Here is a 7,395-nt window from a genome sequence, read left to right as displayed (position 1 = left end):
GAGAAACGCATAACACACAGTTAGCTAATAGCGAGGCGATTGTCTGAGTACCTTGAACAAGTCATCCAAATTACATAGTATTATACAACAAAGGGGTGTTGAATAAATTACGCGCGAAATCGCTGGCCACTAGTTGAGCATAGGTTATAAGTGGCTCGACAGAGAATGCTGTTGGTTCCCCATTGAATGACGATATATTGCAATCACAGGCGATCAAAAGCAGGTTATCGAATATGTTTCTTGTTTATGTATATGCACTGGGCGGATTCAAAGCAGTTACGCCTCGAACGCGGGGTCTGGGCGCCTTCTTTAAAATAGTTGAACCACTATTACATTACTAAATATATGACGAGTACTTTTTGTTGATGCAAATATGTGCCCCCAATCGTTCCCTTGGCTCTATTTTGTATAGGTCGCTCATTACGGTTACACGATTACCCCCTCCATCTTCATCTCTTTTCAGGTGACAACTTCACGGGAACCCGCCAAGAACTTACTTGGCTTAGTAGTTTCGAGTTTCTCTACGGCAATGGTATTTTTTTCGTATGCAGTAACATTACATAGGTTGTGATTAAGGAGATTTTTGGTGAACTACAATCTGAGACAAAATTTTGTTGTTTACAACTCCACTCGATTCCTACTAAGTCTGGTCTAACTTTTAGATATTTCAAAATCAATTTTCTTTTCCCACAGGTGGCGCCGCTCGTCTTTCCTTATAATCTCATTTGTCGCGAGCAAACGCTAGACAGCCTTGACACCCCGACCTGAAAGCTAGTGCAGGTGCACGTCCGTCAACCGCTGATCGACCTTTAAGCAGATCTGGCTGGACTATTTGAAACACCATGGACCGAAACGGTAGAAGTTCAATCTACATTGTCGCACCGCAATATCGTTTGGACGTCTGGATGTCATGAAGACGTCTTCCCCGAGACTTCCCGCACTGTCGTCTGGCATTGTTGCATTCGTGAAAATTGTGCTACCTGTCTTCTTCTACTACCGCCACTAATCCCGGGAAGTTAATCTCATAGGTATCTCTGGGAAAACTGGATTGTCCCGGAGACGCCTGCTGAGGTTAGTTGCCTCGGGTTCGCATTCCTCACGCTCAGCACGACATCACAGCCAACATCACGATATCGCCGAAACTCACCACCCATTACCACGACCTTTCTTGACACGCATTAGATTTCCTGCATTGCAATACAGTTATAGCCTTTTTTGCTTTCATTCCTTCCTTCCTTCCTTCTTTCATACCAGGACCTGTCCTAGAAGCCACCATTCGAGTATAGCGGCGTGTGCTTGTGGTTTATAGTTTATGCATGTCCGCTTCGATTGTTCCCTTCTTCCCATAGCTCTTGATCTCAGAGTGAATTATTGGGGCTTATTCAGTTTTTCTTTACTTACCTTTTATTGCATATTGTGTCGTAAAAGTCGCTTGACTGCTCTGGGAAAAATGCATGTGGGTTAAACAAATATGGGGGATACAAAATGTGTTTCTTGTATTTTTGATTTCATATATTAATTCGATCATTGGAAGAAAACCGTGGTTGCAGCACGCTTAAGTTGCCGTTGTGGTCTTGATTACTAAACCTACTGGGTTTGTTTACGGAGTACTTTAATGGGGAGCCTGAACGCATTGTCTGAATTGCTTTGGTTCCTCTTTGCTAGCTCATTTTTCACACACACTTAAACGATGAAGCAGAAATCCGTAGGCACAAACTGCTCCTAAGGAATTAGATAACTTCTTTATTTTTTTCGCCTGATTTTTTTAAAACGCTATATAGGTCAATTGTTTCGCTTTCGCTGTAGGTGAAACACCCAAGACACGCTGCTACTAGAGCTGATTTCAAAAGTTCGCTGACAGTTAATGCTTCGAAAATAACTGTGAACATAAGTTCTAGCAAGTAATTCCCAGCTGTAGATAATCCCCAACTTCATGCATCGTATAACCCATTCGTTTTGACAAGTTATCTCGTCTCGGCTAATCTACTAGTTACTATCAGATCGTTATTGTGTGACTAGTGTTCTATGACTTTTGAGTCGGCCGCCTCCGCTGTGAGTATTACATCAGGTACTGGTTCATATTGAGTACCAGTATCGATGTCATATTCTCAGTGTAGCCGGCGTTTGTGAAATTCGAAGACAGCAGACACTCTGACGGCGGTCAGCAGCTACGGCCTGTCAGGCTGAACAGGCAACGAGGTAAACAAATCAGACCTAGGTCGCTATTGAGTCCCGCATCAGGACATGCTAATAGATAAGTTAATATTCGAGGAAAACCATTGCGAGCGTTGAACAAGAAAACGTAAACACTCATAAGGACTAACGAATGATATTGCGTGATCTCATTTGGTATTCGTGACATTAGATGTTGCCTAAAAAGCAAGTGTTACCGTATTTCAACACAGACGTGGATCTCTTTTCGGTAAATCTGGTAAGGCAATAGCACCGTATCAATCCGAACAGAGTATAATTTGGTATTTCTATTGTTATTTGCGTCAGGTCAAGAAGAATATTTGTCCTGGTGCCTGCAACAGGAGCGTTGAATAGCCTATTCTCTGATTTTTGGCTATATTTACCTTACTTATGATCAGACGCTTTCGGGCCAAATAATCTACCTTGTATTCGTTTGTTCATCGCCTAAAGATAGGAGCTCCGATTATATAATTGCATCGAATAACTGAGTAGAATACCGAAGGCCTTTTCAACTCGATATTTTATATTTTCTGCTTTTATAAACAGTCACTTGAACTTTGTCATTGCAATTCAAAGGCGCACCTAATAAATCTTTGAGTGGCTGAATAGTTGTCCGACAAAGCATGTGTTTTTATTTCGTTCACATTGGGCGGTCTATAATATTACAGAAGAAGAAGAAGGGCTAGATATAGGCATCTATGAAGAAATTAGTTATTTAGGCATCAGCAAGCGATACGTTTTATTGTATTGATAATTCTGTCACAGAAAGTTCCCGGTAGCCGTGTTCAGCGATCGACCACCTCGACTATAGGACGTACGAGTGTGTTTGCTCATAATGGAGAACGCTGTAGCAATAGACATTTCTGCCTATATGTAACAAACCAGTTTCGCAGAACGACTTAGACCAAATGCATTTTGGTGCTTTCGTTGACGAGACGCACGTTATAGTCTGGTATGACTCGGTTAGTAACGTTATTTTTGCGTTCATCAAGCTAGATTCTACAATGAAACGATATTACGCTACTCAGGGAATCGTCTTAAACAATGCGATCCGAACACAGACGTCATGAAGCTGTTTCAGCTACGATCCGTAACGTCAAATGTACATGAGCTTTTTTTTTTTTTAGCTACGAGATAGCACCGCGAATTATTGTGGTCCCCAGTGAGGTCGGCTGGCAGGCCAATGAAGATAACGGTCGGAGGAACGTTCACTTCATTCGCGGTTCGTCAATTTTCGTCGTATTCGAAGCTCGTTGACAGAGCACATTTTCGAAAATAGATTACCTTGAACTTTTTATGTTTTCGACGAGGCTACAGAGAAACTTTCTGGCTCCACTGTGAGTATTACATCAGGTACTGGTTTAAATACGCTGTTATCAGTACCGATGTCATATTCGCGGTGTGGCTGGCATTTCCTCAGCAGGGTGCGTCGACGTAATTACGTAATATAGAGTTGTTGTTATTATAATATCCCACGCTTTAGGCATCTTATGAGCAATCTGATTAACAAAGTGAAAAAGCCAACACCTTGTAATCCTAAGAAACCCGTATGATTATATAGAAAATATGACGTTAATAGCATGTTTGAAGGCTTTCAAAATCTCTACTAGTCGGGAGTGTATATATATATATATGGAAGGGCAAATATATAAGAACGGCAAGGTTGTGTGTTTATAGTGCTGATGTTTCTCTTCACAGATCAACATAATATCAGTCATAAGAAATGCAACAAGCATTCAATTTCAACAGAGAAAAAAAAAAAAAAAAAAAAAAAGAGATAGTTCTCCGTCGCCGGACTAAGTATTAGTTTAGGGAAAATGCCTGAAACATGGAGCAACGTTTAGATCACACTGAAAAGTGTGTGTGTGTGTGTGTATTACCCGTAGCAGGCTCACGTACAGCGTTTGCAATGAGAAGTTACAATTATTGAATTTAGCATGCGTACTGAACGAAGGGCTGCGGACCTATTTGATAAATCTGAGGAACCTCGATTACAACTGAATGATTTCTAGGATTTGTATTGTAGGAGGCTAGCTTTTGTATGTGTATAGAATTAGGTTTTGTCGGACTCGCGGAAACTGTAACAGGCATCATCGTCGAGCCCTCGCGTCAGCAACGATGCTGTCGGTTACGGACGACTATAGCTACATATGAAAAGATCGCTCTCAAAAAAAAAACGTACAGTACATGAAAGTGACCTAACTCCTAGATATAACTTCTAACAGCATGAAATGAAGTTCTACTTAATTTTTCAATGGTGAAAATCGGCCAATTGGAAACATCGATCCAGCCGATTTGGCACCTGCTAATAATTAAATGGTATCTATTTTATAGTGTCTACTTATGTTCTCCAGACTGGATCAAGGAAGTAGTTGTGTCCAGTATTTTCGAGAAGTACTCGTAAAACGTTGCCAAACATGCCTGGCAATAGGCGGAACAATCGATATATTCAAAACGTTACTTTAAGTTTAACTAGCGTAAGCGTAACGTAGTTGCGGATCTTTATTAGCAGTTTATTGTGTAAAGTTTTCTACGAAACCAACTTGTGGGTATTGCCTAGAGCCGCAGTCCGTGGCGTAGATGTGCCGTTCCACTAAGCTATTTTCACAGTAAATAAACCCAAAAGATCTGGGCCCTATTTGCTAAAAGCATTTCACGTTCAGCATTTTTTTTAAATAATGTTTATTCAATTGTCGTACATTTAACAAATAAGATAAAACAGAAGATTAATTTGCTTGACAAAAATACAGTAAAATGAACCTACTCCATTTCGAATTATCTATATACAAGGATTTATCGCACAAATTGATGTTACAAATATATATATATATGTATGTATGTCTATAAATGTTGCTATTTCATCTTATCGGGAGTGTCTTGAAGCGGACAACATGGTCAATAAATTGGTATTATTTGATTTAGTAAAAAAATCAAAGAAATGAGGTATAAGCGGGAAAATTAACAGTCGAAAGTTACTTTCGTTCTGTTCACACGGTTCTGCTCGACTGTGGTTAATGGAGACAGAGAAATACATTAAAAAGGATTTGTTGATTGCTGCCTCGGTATAATTCGAATAGTTCGTACACACAATCGTTCCATAATCAGTGGGGTGAACGTTATAAAAAAAATTATGTCCCTGCTACAGGGGTATAAGTTAAATAGTTCTAGTCAGATCAAAGTCGTTGTTATTTTAAGTTTACTTCAAAACTTCCTTTACATATTTAGCTTAATTACGAGCCACTAGTTATGAGAAGTGTAGCAGGCATTCTGATCGATGAACGGATATTAACTTAGCTGAATGATAGTTGTGGTTCAGAAGATTACGGTGGTACGGTACTAAGCACTGGGCATTGCCCAACGCTGATTGTACACGTTATCCGACCAGCGGACCTTTAAGCATGTAAGATCTAACCACCTTAACGAAAAGTGCGGAACCCACCATCGGTCGAAACAGAGCTGTCGCAATACCATCTGTGGGCTCGAGTGCGCCCGGAATGTCACGGAAAAACACTTCCAAATTACGCTTGCCTCTTCGACGCGCTTTTCGATGCATAAGGCACAGATAAGAGCCGTCGTGCACAATGAGAGTTTCACTGTCCTGTTCGTCGTAGATGAATCTCAAGGGCGAAGGTGGCGGGGCAATGGGAATCTGTACATTTGCCAAGTGGAACATTGGCATACAACTGAGACCAGTTGTACTCTGCGCGTACTTGAAACATACATCGCCAAATATGGCCATGCCGTACTCTTTCCGCAAATTGTAGAACACGCCCCGAAGTGCCAGTCCGGACGGCGATCGAAGCTGAAGCTCATTTAGCTGAAGACGCGTGGGACGGCAGTCGACGGGTTGCCACAACTCGATTTCTGGGATGATCTTCGTCTTGAGAGCCTCTAACGTCGGAACCGGATTGAACAATACCTTCGAATACGGCAGGGAGATTACACCACCGTAAAAGAACACGAGAATATGGTCCGAGAAGGCCAAGACCCGACCGGGCCCGGGCAGACCCTGTGCTAGCATGTAGTCTGGACGTTTCTTTGACCTGGTCAACACCTCCGCCGGCCAATTCATATGATACACCCACAATTCAAATGACAGCTTATGCTTTGTTCGTTGACCACCGCCGATAGTCGGTTTGTTGTTTTGATCCCCTCGCTGGAGCAGCCAAAGAAGACAGTTGTGGGGAAACGAGTAGCTGACGGTCATCGATTCCGAAACGAACCGTGGAAGTTCCGGCTCAATGGTGTCGGCCAGTATCCATGGTAACATCCGCATTCGAACTAACAAATGCACCGTACCATCGCTTAATACAACGCCAATTCGAGGAAGTTCACGAGTCAAGTTGATCAACGTATGGATTCGATCGGTGAACACGAAACGGGGAGTCTCGCAATGCTCACTATTTTCGCACTTCCTCGTATTTCGTATCGGATCTTGGGTGTGAACAATGTGAACTGTGTTACTCAGACTGCCGTTCACAAACGCTATACCGACGCCGTCGATGTGTAGCACATTACGGGTGTCCGAGGCGGACACACTTAATGGGTCATGATTCGAGCCATTGGCATAGGCAATGTTATTTGTCATATTTCTAGAACGTCTATTACGAGAGGTGTCCAGCACTCGCTCGAATTCGACACTGACCTCGCCGAACTGCGCTGGCGGTATCGAAGGCGAAGTCGCTGGAGCAGGGAAAAGAGAATGCCGTTGAGAACAGGGAAATCGCTGAGCGGTGTAAAATGGTATATCGCTGGAAATAGCGAAATCGCTAAATGACATTGTGTGGAACAAGCGAAGGGTCACAATAACTTTAATAAACTTTCACAAAGGGTCACAATAAACTTTGGGTGTTTGATAAAATTGAACTGCGCATAACACGACGGGCCAAACCCTACTCCTCGACAGACATATAAGTCCAAGTTGAGCAGTACCAGGTTAGTGACAACCGGTTGACTCGTTAATAGGCGCAGCGATCGCAATATGGCGGGGGGGGGTATGGTAAATCCTGACGAGGACAGCACGCTAACGGGTGCACGTCATTAGCAACCTTTTCACACGGGAAAGAGGGTTGAGCTGAGCTAATATTTCACGATCGTACAAATTGTCCAAGGTGCGCAGACGCTTTTCGTTGTAGAAGAGAGGTCAGCTTGCATTACAATTCGAATTTTGCACGTTCTGCTTTAGTCGGACCACCATAACAT

At 42.4% G+C, this 7,395-nt stretch overlaps 1 long non-coding RNA gene across 1 annotated transcript; it reads left to right on the top strand.

The window, feature by feature from the left end:
- Window positions 1-276: 276 nt before the first annotated feature.
- Window positions 277-1,224, top strand: LOC147751930 (uncharacterized). Its single transcript, XR_015315505.1, has 2 exons — window positions 277-532; window positions 694-1,224. It is a non-coding gene; the product is annotated as an uncharacterized LOC147751930 (long non-coding RNA).
- Window positions 1,225-7,395: the final 6,171 nt, after the last annotated feature.

This window comes from Varroa jacobsoni, unplaced genomic scaffold (assembly GCF_002532875.2).
Source record: "Varroa jacobsoni isolate VJ856 unplaced genomic scaffold, vjacob_1.0 contig01150, whole genome shotgun sequence".
Taxonomy (NCBI): domain Eukaryota; kingdom Metazoa; phylum Arthropoda; class Arachnida; order Mesostigmata; family Varroidae; genus Varroa; species Varroa jacobsoni.
The sequence above is the reverse complement of the archived record's forward strand: the minus strand, read 5'-3'. Positions and strand labels throughout refer to the sequence as shown.